This window comes from Trichechus manatus, unplaced genomic scaffold, assembly GCF_000243295.1.
Source record: "Trichechus manatus latirostris isolate Lorelei unplaced genomic scaffold, TriManLat1.0 scaffold00168, whole genome shotgun sequence".
Classification (NCBI taxonomy): Eukaryota; Metazoa; Chordata; class Mammalia; order Sirenia; family Trichechidae; genus Trichechus; species Trichechus manatus.
In genome coordinates, this window is record NW_004444104.1 from 3,371,601 (window position 1) to 3,390,868 (window position 19,268).

Consider the following 19,268-nt stretch of genomic DNA (forward strand, 5'->3'; position numbering starts at 1 on the left):
AGTTCTACCCCCACATACATGGGGTCACCATAAGCTGGAGTTGACTCAACAGCAACTGGGTTTTGGTTTTTATACATTTTAGCTAAGTATATGAAAGCTCTACAAATATACATTGGAGTTGTTGACTTCTTTTGAAATGTCCCTCGTTCTGTCTTTTTCTTATGATGAGAAATACTTTTTGACAAGAATTTATTAATTTTTTTTTCCAGAATTGGTCCAGGATTGACCTTTTTGCCCTTTCAGTAAAATAAAATGAGTATAAGCTTCCTGTTTGAAGGTCTAAGTTGACTGCTTAGAGAATTGTGTAGTATTCATGCCTCATGGTAAACACCATCTTAACAAAATGTCAGGTCCATTTGCAGCCCCTACAATTGGTTAAGTAAATGCTAAGAGAAGATCAGTGATTCCCCCTTTAGATAGGGCTGGGAGATTTGTGCAAGAAATGTTTGAGTCACTGTGGTGTTTTGCATGTGAACAAGATTCCAATGTTTTCTAGGAAGTTTGCTTGAGCCCTCCTGAAGCTCCTATCACTGGAGGCAGGCCCAGCGTCCAGGCTGTGATGCTGTTCCACCGAATGGGAGCATAAAGTCCCTGGAATGCATGGATGTGATTTCTGAAGTTCCATACAGTTCTGCCATTTCGTGGAAGCATGGCTATTAAATTACTAACCACAGCCAGCTCTAGCAGCTTGGGTGTTAGATGGGAAGTGGTATAAGGAGTCAACAGATTTTGTTTTTCTTAATTCCTATGTTTGAAAAACATATGGAACAAAGGGTATCTACTATATTTAGCTTTTGCTTAGATCTGGATTGGGACCTGGTGTAAAGTGGTTTTGTTTTGTTTTCTTTTGCAGTTAGGAAAACACACTGTTTTGTTCCCAAGGTTGAATGAAGGTGGTGGTCTTTGCTCAATATCTTCGAATATTAATACATTTACAACACTTGAGCTTATAATAAAGAACTGTGGGCCTCCGAATTATCTGAACTGTCTGCTGCATGTCACATTTTACTTTTTTAGAGAAGTGCTAATTCATGTTAAGTCCGCCTGAGAGATTTGTTTAATGAGCAGATTAAATGGATAATTATCCCTCTCTTAATTTTTTTTTTTTTTTTTTTTTTAAAGGAAGGGCTTCTTGTGATGTCCCTCTGCTATTTGGCACAGGAACACAGAGGGGTCTTTTTTAAATTACCCCTGCAGGGTCACTGGGACCCAAGCTGTTTGCTTCATTAAACCCTGGTGGCTTCTGTAGAGGCACCACCCCACCCCCCACCGCCAGTGGCCCTGACACAATTGTATCTAAATTAGCATCTGAGTGACCCCTTTTCTCTCTTTTTTCAAGCCCCAGCTGACAGGGATTGGCAAAAGATGTTAATTGGTTGGGCCTGGCTCAGAACAATAGACTTGCCAAGTTGACAAAAGGACCAATGTTTCTTTCAATATGCATCCAGATTCACATAAGTACCTCTTTTAATTACCAGGAATTATTGTAATGCCTGGTCAATGGAATAACTGACCCTCAGCAGCTAGCGCTTATTCTGTAGTTTTCTGTAGTAAATAATGGCGCTGGCCTAGTCCGAGGAGCAGTACTGGGGAGATTTGCGGAGACTCAAAAGAGCTTTTCTCAGCCAGCGCTCTGTGATGTACCACGGCAGCCCAGAGGGAGCCCAGGAGAGGGGACTAATTTGGGCTTAAGCGGGAGGAAATGTGTTGAGAGTCATTAGAACTTATCCTCAGGAGCAGAAAGGAGCGCATGAAGGAACGAGTTAGTAGTGTGAAAGAAATGAGTTAGTAGCTTGGCAGCTTAGGACTCATATGGTCAGTGACAGGGTGTGGGTCACGCAGCTCCAGAACACGTAGAGAGGAAAAGCCCACAGCGTTTGCTTTTACCCGTGGAAACACACAGTTCATTTCTAGCAAAAGGACATTTTTATTTCAAATGTTCCAATGAATGAGCCCTCAAGCCTAGTATTGTCTCACTATTATCACAAATCGCTGGATATGCTAACAAATCATTTTGCCCTCTGTTGAGGTCCTTGGAGAATTTTTTTTTTTTTTTAATTAACTATATAAATATGGTGAAGGTCCCAGGTGGCACCAGTGGTTAAGCTTTGGCTTACTAAACGAGAGGTTGGTGGTGTGAACCCACCTAGACGCGTCTTGGAAGAAAGGTATGGAAATCTGCTTCTGAAAGGTCACAGCCATGTAAAGCCTACAGAGTGCAGTTCTGCTCTGAAACACCTTGGGTTGCCTTGAGTCGGAATGGCTTGGTTTTTTGTTGTTGTTGTTTTGATATTGTCTGGTTTCCTGTTGTGCACCACGTAGTGAAATCCTTCTGTGAGGATTCTACTTCTAATCAAGGTTGGTATTTAAAGCTAGATCCTCCCCCTAAAATTATAACAGCGATTGAGCATTAACCTTGTGCTTTGCATTTCCCATGGAATGTTCATGTCATGATTGTGACAACCCGCTCCAGGCAGGAGGTGTTTGTGAGACCACTGAAATGCTGTGGCGCCTTGCTGAATGCAATGTGGTCTGTGAGGTCAGACAAAATAGGATTCCATTCTCAACTTTTTGGAGCGCCGGTAGTGCAGTGGTTAAGAGCTCAGCTGCTAACCAAAAGGTCGGCAGTTCAAATCCACCAGCCGCTTCTTGAAAACCCTATGGGGCAGTTCTACCCTGTCCTATAGGGTCGCTATGAGTTGGAATTCACTTGACCATAATGGATTTTTTTGTTTTTTCCTCTCTTAGCTGTATTCTCATGTGTTACCTTAAGCAGGTTACTAAAATGCCTAAGCTGACATTTCTGTGTTAAAGAGTCCGGGGAGGCTATTTGTATGCCAGTGTTCATTGCAGCGCTGTTCACAATAGGCAAAAGGTGGAAATAGCCCAGGTGTCCATCAACAGATGAATGGATAAACAGCATGTGGTATATACACACAATGGAATATTATTCCACCATAAAAAGAAATGAAGTTCCCATACATGCTGCAACGTGGATAGACCTTGAAAACATTATGCTGAGTGAAATGAAGCAGACACAAAAGGGCAAAGATTGTATGACCCCATTTATATGAAATATCTAGAATAGGCAAATGCATAGAGACGTGAAGTAGATGAGTGGTTACCATGGGCTGGGGGCAGGAGGCATAGGGAGTTACTGCCTAAGGGGTACAGAATTTCTGTCTGGGATGATGAGAAAATCTTGGAAACAAACAGTGGTGATTGTTGAACAGCATCGTGAGTGTGATTAATGCCACCTCCTTGTCCACTTGAAAATGGTTGAAATGACAAATTTTACGTTGTTTTTTTACCACAATAAAAAAGGACACTTAAAAATGGTTAAAAGGCAAACTTTGTGTTATATATATATTTTTACAACAATGACAATTTTTTTTAAATATATGGAAAAAGTATGGGGAAAATATCTACTTATTAAAGTAATTGTAGAAATAATTTAAATGAGCTAATCTATTATTTTTTCAACCCAGTGCCAGGTATATAGCAACACTCTGTTGTAATTATTACCCCTTAGATTAGACTAGAAGTACTGGTGGTGCAGTGGTTAAGCACTCATCTGCTAACCAAAAGGTCAGCAGTTTGTACTCACCAGCAGCTCCTGGGGAGAATGATGTGGCAGTCTGCTCCCTTAAAGATTACAGCCTAAGGGCATAACGTAGTTTATAAAGAAAATGTTCTACATTCTACTTTGGTGAGTAGCGTCTGGGGTCTTAAAAGCTTGTGAGTGGCCATCTTAGATACTCCACTGGTCCCACCTTGTCTGGAGCAAGAGAGAATGAAGAAAACCATAGGCACAAGGGAAATATTAGTCCAAAGGACTAATGGACCACAAATACCACAGCCTCCACCAGACCGGATCTAGCACAACTAGATGGTGCCTGGCTACCACCACTGACTACTCTGACAGGGATCACAACAGAGGGTCCCGGACAGAGCTGGAGAAAAATGTGGGACAAAATTCTAACTCACAAAAAAAGACCAGACTTACTGGTCTGACAGAGACTGGAGAAACCCTGAGAGTGTGGCCCCCAGACACCCTTTCAATTCAGTACTGAAGTCACTCCCGAGGTTCACCCTTCAGCCAAAGATTACACAGGCCCATAAAACAAAACGAGGCTAAATGGGCACACCAGCCCAGAGGCAAGGACGAGAAGGCAGGAGGGGACAAGAAAGCTGGTAATGGGGAATCCAAGGTCGAGAAGTGGGGAGTGTTGACATGCTGTAGGGTTGGCAACCAATGTCAGAAAACAATATGTGTATTAATTGTTTAATGAGAAACTAATTTGCTCTGTAAACTTTCATCTAAAGTACAATTAAAAAAAAAAAAAGATTACAGTTTAGGAAACCCTGTGAGGCAGTTCTACTCTGTCATATAGGGTCACTATGAGTTATTTAATTGACTCAACAGCAGCAGATTTGGTTTGGTTTAGATTACCTAGCCAGCGAATGATGGAGATATGATTTGTACTGAGGACTGTTTGATTCCAAAGCCTATGCTTTTCTAGGATTTAGCACTGACGTTTCATCCCTAGAACTTAAAGGAAAATATTAATACACTTCAACAGTGGTGAAAATGTTAATGCTTAATTTCATTTTTTTAAACAACAGGTGAGAGAAAATATCAATTAAATGTAACTGAAATTTTATAATTACCATTCTGATCTTTGCGGCCAGGAAATTAAGTTCCTTTTATTGAAAACTAGAATTTATTTCTTTCTGGCATGTTTCTATCAGGGGAATGGGAATATTTAAGGAAGATGTTGATTGTTAGTTCTCAAGGAATCCATTTTTTTCCCAAAAAGAAAAATGTGCAGTTTATAAACTCGAAAGCAAAGGTGCACGATGATGCCGGAACTTGGTGTGACGGCTCTTTTAGGCTTCGCATGTCTCATCAGAAGGCCCATTTGTGCTTGTTCACGTGTTTAGTCTGGTGAGTAGATTCAGTCTTTAAAGAATAAAGTTCTCGTAGGTCAACTTGGATAAATATAAAAAATGGCTGCCAGGAAAATGAATAAATACTGTAAAACAAAAACATCTTTTTGAAGTGACTTGAGTTAGGGAATTAAGGTAGAGCAGCAAGGGTTTCTGAGCTTCTCCATCGCAAGCCTTGGTTCTTATCATGGAGAGTGGTCTCTTCAGTGAGAAACGTTCTAGTTGACCACCAGAAACCAAAATTCTAGTCCAGCTTCACTGTTAAACAGAGTCCCTGGGTGGTGCAAATGTAATGTGCTTGGCTGCTAACCCAAAGGTTGGAGGCTTGAGTCCATCCAGGGGTGTCTCAGGAGAAAGACCTGGCAATCTACTACTGAAGAACGAGCTATTGAGAACTGTATGGAGCATATACTGGGGTCACCATGAGTTGGAGTGGAGTGTACTCCACGGTAACGGGTTTATTTATTTATTTATTTTCCACTGTTAACCAGTTCTGTGCCGTTGGGCAACTTAGTCTCTCCAGGACCTGGTCCCTCAATTGTAACATGAGGGAATTGAATCAGATGACCAGAGCTCCTAAACACCAAATCAAAAGACACTCCAATCATCACCTCACTAAACTTGGTTGTGCTATGATGTATTTGTGGCTACCTTCTATTTCTTAACCCTGTTTACATCCAGATCACTTCTGTTGCCAAGTTTCCACCTATCTGTCTTTTTCCACCTCATTTTCTGGTTTCTCTTCTCTTGTCTGGCCTTGGAGTGTGTTGTTCCTTAGAGTTCATTCCTTTATAGATTTTTTATATATGGCCATCTCTTCCATTCCCATGTTTCACCTTTCAGCAGTCTATATATTGCAGGTATTTATCTCCAGCCCCAACCTCTTTCTTAGGTACCAGACTTGCATTTTAAGAACTTCTCACACTTTCCGTCTGTGGGTTCTCATGGTCCCCTAAGATTCAACATACTCCCAAATCACATCCATTGACTACAGCCTGTGTGCTTATGAGCATCGTTATTCATCTCCATGCTGTACATACATCTATTTCCAATCCTGTACTTTCCTCCACCAAGATGTCCTGCAAATCCACTCCCCTCCACATTCTCATATGCTACTGTGCTATTACTGACCCTCGCCACCTTCTGCTCCAATATAGTGATTACTCTGAGTGACCTCCATGTCATCACCTCCTTCACTCCAGGTCTTACCCTGCAATACAACCTGCCATTGCTTAGAAACTTGGTTGGTTCCCAACTACCTACAGAGCAAATCCCAAACTCCTTAGAAGGGCTTTCCAGTCGTCCACGTTGGGCCTCTCTCTACTCTCTTAACCACTCTTGTCTCACTCTACCCTCTGCTAGCACTGGGCTATTTCTGAAAGGTGTTGTGTGAAATACCCTTCTTCCCCTTTCCTCAACTGTTGCAATTCAACTCATCTTTAAAGGACCAAACGCTCAACATCTTTCAGAGTTTCACAATGAAGGGCGTTACTGCCTGCATGGAGACGGAGTCTTGTCCAAACTCCCAGCAAAGTTAATGTTTCTGTCTGTGCCCACCCATAGCTTTTAAGCGCAATTGTTCAAACTGCTAGTAGAATATTTGTCACATTATATATCATTAGTAGATGATCCCTGGTGGTGCAGTCGTTAAGCACTCAGCTGCTAACCAAAAGGTAGGTGGTTTGAACCCACCAGATACTCCTCGGGAGAAAGATGTGGCAGTCTGCTTCTGTAAAGATTACAGCCTTGGAAACCCTATGGGGCAGTTCTATTCTGCCCTATAAATAAGGTCACTAAGAGAATCAACTCAACTGCTATGGGTTATTATCATTAATGAGTGGTGTGTCAGCCAGGGTCTAATTAGGAACAGAGAAACAAGTCTAAGTATGTATTGTATTTTAATTCAAGGAATTGGTTGTGAAGGTGCTAGAAGGGCTGAGAGAGGGAGACCAGAGACAGTAAACTGGAAGGACAAAAGAAGGAGCATTATTATCAGAACCCAAAACAATGTATTGTACTGGGCAAATCTGCTGCAAAAGACCTCTTTAAAGTGTTAAAAACCAAAGACGTCACTTTGAAGACTAAGGTGTGCCTAACCCAAGCCATGGTGTTTTCAGTGGCCTCATATGCGTGCAAAAGCTGAACAATAAACATGGAAGACCGAAGAAGAATTGATGTCTTTGAATTATGGTGTTAGCGAAGAATATTGAATATACCATGGACTGCTAGAAGAACAAACAAATCTGTCTTGGAAGAAGTACAGCCAGAATGCTCCTTAGAAGTGAGAGTGGCGAGACTTCGTCTCATGTACTTTGGACATGTTATCAGGAGGGACCAGTCCCTGGAGAAGGACATCATGCTTAGTACGGTGGTGGATCATCGAAAAAGAGGAAGACCCTCAATGAGATGGATTTACACAGTGGTTTTAACAATAGGCTCAAACATAGCAACAATTGTGAGGATGGTGTAGGATTGGGCAGCGTTTCGTTCCGTTGTACGTAGGATCGCTTTGAGTTGGAACCGACTCGACAGCACCTAACAACAACAACAACGTAGTTTGAGCTGTTTAAAAACTGGGACCTCATCTTATTTGCTTTTGTAAGCACTGTGCCTAGCACCAAGTAAGGCTTAGTAAGTATTTAGTGAATTTAAAAGACCTCTAAGTTTTCCTTGTAAGATGATAATTATGTTGCTGTCTACCTGCGCGTTGCCCCCATTTGTCATGATGTTAAAACAAAAACGTGAACCATTTCCATGAATTCTTTTTATAAAATCATTGATTTTTTGTAATTATTTACTTAAACCCATGCTTTAGTTCAACAGAGAGCCTATTCCTTTATTAACCTTAAGTTGATGCTATTTATCAGCTCTGGGTTGGTTTTGGAAACATTTTCCACCAACTGTGAGTCAGATTAAATACAAGAAGGGAAATGGAGACATTGATTTAATAAATGCTAACAACGTGAGAGAAAGGGGGAAAAATTATGTTGTGGACAATTTGCACATAACTCATCCTGAATCTGCCTTTGAACAGGCACCTTCCCCTGGTCTGTGGGCAGGCTCCCCCATGCCACTGAGAGAGACCATGGCTGTTTTGCGGGTCTCACCATGAGCAGAGCACAGCAGGGCGGAGGCAAAAGTCTGGGTAGCCAGCCCAGCCTTGCCTTTTTAAGTCGTCTTGCTTTCCCTCAGGAGACATTCCAAAAAAGAAAGGCTCTCTCCACAGCCGCACACATGGCTTCGGCAGTAAGCCGAATGCATTTTTAGAGGCTGCCTTCTTGTTCATAAATCAGTATTCAGCTTCTCTCTTCTGATGCCACTTGTCCTCTGCAGAATCCTATAGATTTTTTTGGACTGAACACAAGGTTATGACTTAAAATGTACCACAGGATCCAATGTTTGAGGTGTGTGGCCAACCAGAGCAGAGCCCTGGTGGCGCAGTGGCTAAGAGCTCGGCTGCTAACCAAGAGGTTGGCAGTTCGAATCTACTAGCCGCTCCTTGAAAACCCTATGGGGCAGCTCTACTCTGTCCGATACGGTTGATGTGAGTTGCAATCGACTTGACAGCAATGGGTTTGGTTTTTTTTTAGGGTGATAGCAACACACCTAGCCTAGAATCCAACTCAAGGTAACTTAGCCTATTTTTATGGATTGAATTTTGTACCTCAAAAATATATGTTGTAAATCCTAACCCTAGACATGTGGATATAATCCCATTTGGGAATAGGATTTTCTTTGTTATGTTAATGAGGCCATGTAAGTATAGGGAGTGTCTTAAACCAATCACTTCCAAGATATGAAAGGAGCAGCTTAGGCACAGAAGCAAATACAAATGGAGGGGAAGACACACACCACGTGAAGACCAAGGAACCAAGGAGCACAAACTAAAAGGCGATAAGGACCTTCCCCCAGAGCCAACAGAGAGGGAAAACCTTCCCCTAGAGCTGGTGCTCTGAATTCAGACTTCTGTCCTCCTAAATTGTGAAAAAACTAATGTTCATGAAAGTCACCCACTTGTGGTATTCCTGTTAGAGAACACGAGTTAACTAAGAGACCCATTGTTTTTGTTTTGAGGAAAAGTTCTCGAAGTTGTTTTAAACCTTAACTTTTAACAGAGTATTACAGTGTCATCGTTGTCTACATTGGTGAATTCTTTTGTTTTTCTCTCTTCTTTCCATCTCTTCTTATTTCTAATTTATTTGTACTACTTTTTTAATATACCTCTTTTTATTAGCTTCTTATATTAGGTTTGAATTCAAAGATCATACATTGGGCCCTTGCTGAGTTCTAGCCACTGTCACTGGTCCACGTTTCTGGATCTTTCCAGTACCTATGTCCTCCCCACCTACCAGTGTCAACTTTTCACCCCTGTTCATGAGTTATCCCTCATGTTGGTTCCTCCGTCAGTCTAATTGTTCTCACTCATAAATCCTTCAGTCTCTGACTTGTTTTGACTCCTTAGTGTGTGAACAGATTGTACTCAACTACCACCCACACCTGGTAGCAACCTCCACATGTAGATAGAATTTTAGAGCCTTTGAGATCATCATCCAGTTCAGCTCCTGACCAGAGCAGTGATCCCTTCTGTTCTGGAAATTGTTATAGATATGGTTAACCAGAGGGAACCAGAGACATTATATTATCCTAGCTTTTCCTTCCTTTCCACTCCTTTCCTTCTTTCTTTTTTCTCATTTAAACACTTTCTAAATCAGAGAGCGCATTTTAACTTACTTCTGCAGATTAAGTTGTTATTAGTTGCCATCAAATTGGCTCCAACTCATGACAACTTCATGTACAACAGAACAAAACATTGCCCAGTCCTGCACCATCCTCACAATCTTTAGCATGTTTGAGGCCATTGTTGGAGCCACCGTGTCAATTCATCTCGTGGAGAGTTTCCCTCATTTTCCTGACCCTCTACTTTAGCAAACATGATGTCCTTTTATAGCGATTGGTCTTTTATGATGGCATGTCCAAAGTAAGGAAGATGAAGTCTCACCATCCTCACTTCTAGAGAGCATTCTGGCTGTACTTCCTCCAAGACAGATTTGTTCACTCTTCTGGCAGTCCGTGGTATTATTCAATATTCTTCACCAACACCACAATTCAAATGCATCGATTCTCCTTCCATCTTCTTTTCTCATTGTCCAGCTTTCACATGCGTATGGAATGATTGAAAAGACCATGGCTTGGGTCAAGTATACTTAGTGATCAAAGTGACATCTTTGCTTTTTAAAACTTTAAAAGGTAGGATTCAGTCCCAGGTCTGACTGATTTCATACCTGCTTACTATCCTATGCTCACTATACTGTGTTACTCACTATATTATGTTACTCACCATACTATGTTATTTACCATACTATGTTATTCACTATACTGCGTTACTCACTGTACTATGTTACGATACACATAATTACCTGGTGGCTAGACCAACTATAATTCATAAATAACTGTAATTTCAAGAACAATCACTAATTAATATTGACATAAATAATTTACTAGAAAAGTCTATCTTGGTGAAGTTTTTAAAAATAGCCAGCTTTGACTACGCTAATAAATATTTAAATAAAGACATAAGCCTTTGTAATTATCCCAGTGAGTATAAAAATAATTTCTCCATAAGGTGATTTATTATTTTAAATGTTAATAGATATAACTTAGTAATGGATTGTTACAGAATAAGATAACTTATTTAATTTTAAAATTTCTTAAATATCAGAGAATACATTTTTATTTTTTGAATATTAGAGGCCCCAAAAGATTGTTGACAGTGAAGAAGGGAGATGAGAGAAGGCGGATGTTTGGAAGAGGAGACTAATTATCTGTAGAGGGACATGTGTTTTTAGATCCGTGAATTCATCTTTTATGAAGTGGAAATCCTGGCCAAACCACATAAATGGACTTGAACGAACTGCCAGATAAGGAGCCTTTTAGAAATGAAAGGGCACCGGTGCAGCCTGAAGGACAGGTTTCTCAGAGCATCCTGATAAAAATAAAATGTTTCAAGATGCCAGAGGCATGCATATAGGTGACAGATAGGAGGCTTTCCTGGGGAGAGCATCAGTTACTAAAATAGGAGGGAAGGAAATTTGTAACAGGAAATGGGGAAGCTGAAATTTTGTGTTTGTTGACTGGGTCACATATGCTTTCAACTATGTGATATTCCAATTACAAGGTTACTTTGCCAGTGACTATGTTGCTGTACAAAGAGCCAGATCTGTGGTTAAAAACACAAAAGACCAATGTGATATAGAACATTCAACAGTGTGAAAACCGGGGCTGTTACCTGTGGTATCCAAGGGAGCCTAGGGGAAAAGAGCACACTCTCAAGCCAGGAAAAAAACCTGAAAAACCCACTGCCATCTAGTCGATTCCTTCCAACTCAGAGCAACCCTGTAGGACAGACTAGAACTGCCCCATAGGGTTCCCACGGCTGTAATCTTTACAGAAGCAGACTGCCATGTCTTTCTCCCAGGCAGCGGCTGGTGGGTTCAAACCGCCAACCTTTCAGTTAACAGCCAAGCACTTTAACCACTACGCCACCAGGGCTCCTTCTCAAGCCAGAAGGGCTCTGTTATTAATTCTGAAAGGAATGAGCAAAAGTGTTTATGTAATAAAATGTTACAATAACTTATTTTAAGGAAAGTAATTTCGCTTTAATTTGTGAAAAATTTACCCACCCCCCCAAATGCGTGAATCACTACACAGATTAACACAGTAAAACCAAGGATAATGTGATTCCACATGCTTGGCAGCTGTCTCCCATCCCCCCAAGAGACCATTCTGGCCATTTCATTTCATTTTGGACCCTATTGTAACATTATGTTCAAAGGTTCCTGTATTTGTTATTGTGGTTGACTATTTTAAGTTAACTTCCCATATAATCTTCCTAAAAGAATGATTAAAGAAAGCAAAGTGCTGGGCTGGGATGGAGGCTGGCTGCGCGGTAGGATAAAGAGGTGTGAAATACTGTTCCTGTTGGGCAAGAGAGGGAGATTAATACATGCGATTACTAAAAGTCAGCTGTAGCGCCTGTTTCTGCAGAACTTATACAGTTAATGAGTCCGAGGACAGAATAGACCACAAATCAAGATTGTAGAGAATGAGTTGTCTTTTTTAATCTGAACTTAATGCTGCCTGAAAAGTGAATGAAATTCACATTTAAGTAATGTATACTTTTCCAGGTATGACGCCATCCTAGTTTTATTATATTCTCTTCCAAAATTATACATTGTTCTTTTTACTGGAAATGTTCAGGCGAGCTTAGAGTTAAGACTTAGACATAAGGAAAAACTACACATGTTGATCTGGGAGATATATGAAAAAGGTCTTGCCTAAGGCATTCAGCATTATGGCAAACAACCCATCCTTCCCTTTATCTGATTCCTTCTACAAGGTCCTTCTGCATCCTTGAGCTAAGGGGAAAAAACTATACGTATAAAACTTGTGAATACTTTTCAAGAGTAAACTGCTGTAGGATTTGGGACTGTAGCATGTCATGACATCTAACTCTTGCTAGATAATTTTAAAGTAATATTTAATGAATGTTGTATTTTGGGGGGTGGTGGATGAGATAAAGGAAAGCTAGTCTAATGCCCGGGAGTGGTAACGGCCTTTACAGGTAGTCATAAATGATGGCCACCCCCATGAGGTTGGCTTCCTGTACCCCCGGGAAACACTGCTGTCCACCCTGCTGGAAGGATACTTGAAATGACTGGCACAGCGCTTTGGCTGCAATTACAATAAAAACCAAACCCAAACCCATTTTACAGAAGCAAGTCAATTCTGACTCATAGCAACCCTAAAGAACACAGTAGAACTGCCCCATAGGGTTTCCAGAGAGCGCCTGGTGGATTCCAACTGCCATCCTTTAGGTTAGCAGCCGTAGCTCCTAACCCACTACATCACCAGCATTTCCACAATTACAATAGTGTCCTAAAATGCACCTCAGCAAACATTGATTGTGTATCTACTATCTGCAAGACTGTGCTGTGTGCTGATTATTCATACTGATAGTTTAAGTGACCAGGGATTAATTTGTAAATATAGAACTCTATTTGAGTATCCTTATGACTATTACCTTGAATACAACCTTTTTATCTTTCGAATTTTAATTTTAAAGTATTTTTCATTGTATCAAATGATTAAGAGCAACTAGAAAGGTTAGGCAGGAAGCCTGGGGGCAGTGAGTCTGTCAATAGAGGAGGAACAAATCAGAAAAGAGGGTGAGAATGGCTGCACAATTTGAAGAATGTAGTCAATGTCACTGCATTTTACGTGTAGAAATTGTTGAATTGGTGTATGTCTTGCTGTGTATATTTTGAACAACAACCAGAAAATAGTGTTTTTCATTGTAATACTCAAGTATTCTTGCTGTGTGTGTGTGTGTGTGTGTGTGTGTGTATTCAGCAAGGGATAACTACTAAACTATCAGCCAGGGATAACTACTTTTATTATTTAGGGGTGGTGTGATTCTTATCTGAGTGTACCACCTCCTTTTTAGCTATATTCAGATCACTATGCCCAAGAGTTTTGAGGTGTTTGGGTTTTAATTTTGGTTTTAGGATGTAAAAAATATTAATGTGCTGAGGGCAAGGGCCTGGTGGCGAGGGAACACTATCTAAGCTGTATGTTCCTAGGAGATGCTGCGAGGCAGGCTGAGGGCAGCCCCCTGGGTTCTGTACCCCTCCTCTAGCTACAGTCCTAAGAGCCACCACAGTCACACTTCTAAGTGAGGTTTACTCTTCCTTAGGAGTCTCTGGGTGGTGCAAACAGTTAATGCGCTCAGCTGCTAACTGAAAAGTTGGAGGTTTGAGTCCACCCAGAAGTGCCCTAGAAGAAAGGCCTGGCAATCTGCTTCTGAAAAATTAGCCATTGAAAACTCTATAGAGCACAATTTTACTCTGACATATGTGGGGTCCCCATGAGTCGGGGTCAGCTCCATAGCAACTGGGAAAAAAACACTCAACCTGCTTCCTCACTTCTCATTCAGTCCTCAGCCTGTTACAACTGACCTCATCATTCCTTTGAAACTAGTCTTACCCAAGTCAGCTATCAGCTCTTAATTCTATTTCCAAAGAATGTCTTTATAGACCTCTGGGTGGTTCTTGACTATAGCCAGTTATTCTTTTTAAAGCTCACGTCTTCCTTTGCTTCTTTAATGCCATTCTCTCCTGGGATTCTGTCTACGCTTCAGCCAGCCCTTTCCCGTTCTTACGCACTGATCATCCCCAAGGCCCTGTCCTCAGCCACTGGCTCATTCTTCTGAATTCTCTTGTCTATTGCTCTTGGCTTCCACTAATACCTGTATGCTTACGACCTCCAAGTCTAAATGACGGAAAGATTGTGTCTCTCTTTGAAGTGCCGGCCTCAGTTACCCAGTACCTTGCAGACGTCTCAGCTTGGAGGGCACACACACCCTAAGCTCAGATGTTATCACGTCCCCTGTACGACTCCTCCTTGTCTATGTACCCATCTCAGTCAACGGCTCCACCATCCACCAGTTCACAGAAGCCAGGAACCAGAGTTCTCCTTCTCAACAGTCTAATCAGTCGCCAAGCACTGGCAATGCTACTTCTTACGTTTTGCCCTGTCCCTGCATTCAGTCTCGCACAACCTTCATTAGAACCTCACAGCCTCTAGCCTAGATGACACGATGTCCTCGTCCAGCAGGTTTGTGGTTTGCACTGGTGCTTTCTCGTTTCCACACCCTCCCCCTGCCTTTAACAGACTTCTTTTCCTGAATAATTCCGACATTTTTTTATTGTACTTATTTGTGCCCCTAGAAAAACTATGAGTATCCTGAGAGCAGAACCTGTCTCCCTTCCTATATCCTTAAGAAATAACACAATCCTGTTGGCCCTACCCCATACACACAGGCACACTGTAACACACACACACACACACACACACACACACACACAAATAGTTGCTGTCAAATTAACTGTGATGCATGGCGACACCAAGTGTGTCAGAGTAAAACTGTGCCCTATGGGGTTTAAATGGCAGATTTTTCAGTAGCTCTCCAGGCCTTTCTTCTGAGGTATCTCTGAGCGGATTCGAACCTCCAACCTTTGAGTCAGCAGCCAAGCCCATTAACTATTTGTATCTCCCAGGAACTCCCCAAACTGTAAAAGCAATGACCAATGAATGAGCCTGAAGCAAAATTCAACAGGAAGATGGAAAGACTTTTTCTAACACAGAATAAGCTAATTTGAGTCAAAGGGAACATATTGTTAAATCTTTTTTCCTCCTAAAATATGTAAAAGATTATCAGATATTAGAAATAGTGAACCAAAAGTGAATTCATGTTTGTATTGTGTTGAATTTATTTACCCCCTCAGTCCTGTGCTGGCATGAAAGACTTAAGCTAAGAAGCAGGGATAAGCTGTTTTGATTTATTATGTGATATATTGTAGAGTGCACAATATTTATAGTCTAAAGAATAGTTAGTGGTGTTTATTTGGTCAAATGTGTACAATGGTGAAAAGTATATTGAAATGTATTTCTAACCTAGAAATAAGTTAAAGAATTTACTGACGCAGTGAATGTTTTTCCCTTTCTTGTTTATTTGCTAGACTTTTGAAATGGAAAAGAGTAACTCCCTTGTTTTGTGAAGGTTGAAAATTAAGAATTAATGATAGCTACCTTTTTGAAGTCTTAGAATAGATCAGGAAATCCTGGATATGGTGATTGTCTATGATACATCTTCATATATAAAATAAGGAGAAGAATTGTACTACATCATCAGTAAGAGTCCTTCCAACTCCAAAATTCTATGAATGTGTCCATCATCCTAATCAGTAACATGCAATTTTTAAAAAATCTCTGTGGTTGTCGATTCATTACATTTGTTAAGAGCTTTTATTGTAAAGTAACATTCAAAATCTGGATAGCTGAGGGAGCCTGAGCAGGGCCATGTGCAGATTTGTAAGAGTTTAGAATGTAAGGATGAGTTTACAAGCGTGAGTATGATCAGTCTTACAGTTGCAACATTGTTGGAGGCATTAACAGTGGCTGGTGACAGGATGATGAGGTCTTTAGATACTGAAGTTTCAGTGAACCACAAATGGAAGGAAATAAGTTGACAGCTATCAAATTATGGAATTGCAGCTATTCATGTGGATGACAGAAAGGAACATGTGTTTCTAGTCAGTGGCCAGGGCAGTCGGTATCCTATAGTCAGCTGCTCGCTCCTTCCACGGAGGGCCACCAAGTGCTCGGAGGTTATAAATAAGAAATTACGGGGGCCCCTTCAGAGAGCATTAAGCAGAAGGGTTAGCTGCTTCCTCACATTCCTTTTTTGGCTTGCTGTAAGAATGTGTGCACCATGTCTAATACTCCTGCATGTGTCCAAATATCCCTCACCAGGTGTGGTTTCCTCAAAAGGGGAGGTTTGGTCTGTTCCACACATTTGTTGTTCATCTGTTCGCCTCACAGGCAACTGTGAGGCAGCCGCTCTTTCTGATGGAAAGACACATTCATTCTAACCTTTGCATCCTAATTCCCATAATTGTACCCATAGCCTGGCCTGTTGGAAAGCCTCGGGAGCTGCCTTCGTTTATGGGGGGCTGGTCTAGGACTCCATGCTTGGTTGTTCCAGATTCTGAGGTGGAATCATTTCTTTTTATCATCAACTCAAAGGGAAAAGGACAGGTGGGGTTAAACAGATCCAGGCATGGCTTCCCTGTTTACTTTAGAAAACCAAAGAATTACCTAGAAACACACATCTCAATAGGAACACAGAGTAAAAAATAGTGGCCCTACTCACAGCAGAAAAGGTTCAGCAATTATCGTATTTGTCTGAACAATAATGTTAAAGTTTTCTCATAACCAGATCCACCAGCAGAGACCTGCCGAGAGCAGCAGCTATTTATTTGCCAGTTCCTGAAATCTTTCTAAAATACAATTTTATTAAAGTCTTTTATTTCACTTTCAACAAACATTTATTGTTTGCCTACTACAAACCAGGTGCTTGCTAGGCACTGGGGACAATAGGAATAAGCTGTAGTTTTTGGCCATGGAAAGGATCCCTGGTGGCGTGGTGATTAAGCACTTGGCTGCAACCAAAATGTCAGTGGTTCAAACTCCTAGCTGCTCCTTGGGAGAAAGATGTGGCAGTCTGCTTCCATAAAGATTACAGCCTTGTGAACCTTATGGGGAAGTTCTGCTCTGTTCTGTGGGGTCCTTAAGCGTCAGAATCAACTCAGTGGCAATGGGCTGTTGGCCATGGAAGGTTGTTCTAAGTGCTAAATACAGTGAAATGCATAATGCGTGAAATCTTTTCTTGCTTTTTACTACTACCTTTCCCAAAAAACCAAACCAAACCCATTGCCATCGAGTCGATTCCAACTCATAGCAACCCTATAGGAAAGAGTAGAACTGCCCCATAGAGTTTCCAAGGAGCAGTTGGTGGATTCGAACTGCCAAGCTTTTGGTTAGCAGCCAAGCTCTTAACCACTGTGCCACCAGGGCTCCACTATAGTTACAGTGTCTGGTTTTTAAAAATGATGTAATTTTATCATTATCAAAGGATAATTCTTTTCTAAATAGCTGCTATGGATAAGGGAACCATTACTAATCAGTAAACAGCTCTTCATCTTGCTTTGCCTTTTCTTTGCAAGAACCAAAAGGGTTGATGATGTCCCACGGTGAACATCCCATAAAATAACTTCTCTCTACAGAGGCATAACAAGAGAAGAGATTGAAAAGGTAATTAAAAAAAAAAAAAAAAAAAAACCTCCCAACCAAAAAAAGCCCTGACCCAAATGGCTTCACTGGAGATTTCTACCAAACATTCAGAGAAGAGCTTACACCATTACTACTCAAATTATTTCGGAGCATAGAAAAGGAAGGGTTACTTCCTCAAATTCATTCTACGAAACCAACATAACCCTGATACCAAAACAAGGCAAAGATATCACACAAAAAAAGAAAATTACAGACCAATATCTCTCATGAATATAGATGCAAAAATTCTCAACAAAATTCTAGCCAATAGAATTCAGCATCATATCAAAAAAATAATACACCACGACCAAGTAGGATTCATATCAGGTATGCAAGGATGGTTCAACATTAGAAAATCAATCAACGTAATCCACCACATAAATAAAATAAAATAATCACGTGATCATCTCAGTCGACACAGAAAAGGCATTCGACAAAGTCCAACACTCATTCCTGATAAAAACTCTCAATAAAATAGGTATAGAAGGGAAATTCCTCAACATAATAAAGGGCATCTGTACAAAACCAACAGCCAGTATCATTCTTAATGGATAGAAGCTGAAAACATTCCACTTTGAGAACAGGAACAAGACAAGGATGTCCTTTATCACCACTCCTATTTAACATTGTGCTGGAAGTCCTTGCTAGAGCAGTAAGACAAGAAAAAGAAATAAAGGGCATCCAAATTGGCCATGAAGAAGTAAAACTGTCCCTATTTGCAGAAGATATGATACTATATATAGAAAACCCAAAGACTCCACGAGAAAACTACTGGAACTAATAGAAAGATTCAGCAAAGTAGCAGGATTCAAGATAAACAACAACAACAAAAAGTCAGTTGGATTCCTATACACCAAGAGAACGATGAAAAGGAAACCAGGAAAACAATATCATTTATAATAGCCCCTAAAAAAATAAAATACTTAGGACTAATTCTAATCAGGGATGTAAAAGACCTATACAAAGAAAACTACAAAATACTACTTCAAGAAACCAAAAAAGATCTACATAAATGGAAAAACATACCATGCTCATGGATAAGTAGACTCATCACTGTGGAAATGACAGTTCTCCCCAAAGCAATCTACAGATACAATGCAATCCCAATCCACATACCAACAACATTCTTTAAAGAGATGGAAAAAACAATCATTAACTTCATATGGAAAGGAAAGAAGCCCCAGATAAATAAAGTAGGAAGACTTGCACTACCTCACCTCAGAACCTACTATACACCTACGGTAGTCAAAGCAGCCTGGTACCGGTGCAATGACAGATACATTGACCAATGGAACATAATCAATAAACCAGATGTAAATCCATCCATCTGCAGTCACCTGATCTTTGACAAGGACCCAAAGTCCATCAAATGGGGAAAAGACAGTCTTTTTAACAAATTGTGCTGGCAAAACTGGATGTCCATCTGCAAAAAATGAAGCAGGACCCATACCTCACACCATACACAAAAACTAATCCAAAATGGATCAAAGACCTAAATATAAAACCAAAAACTATAAAGATCGTAGAAGAAAAAATAGGATCAACGCTAGAGACCCTAATGCACGGCATTAACAGGATACAAACAATAA

The 19,268-nt window shown here is 40.7% G+C and overlaps 1 protein-coding gene across 2 annotated transcripts in view; it reads left to right on the forward strand.

Moving 5' to 3' along the window:
• LOC101344421 (phospholipid-transporting ATPase IB) overlaps positions 1-19,268 on the forward strand; it is a 685,896-nt gene that overhangs the window by 574,817 nt on the left and 91,811 nt on the right. The window lies entirely within an intron of this gene.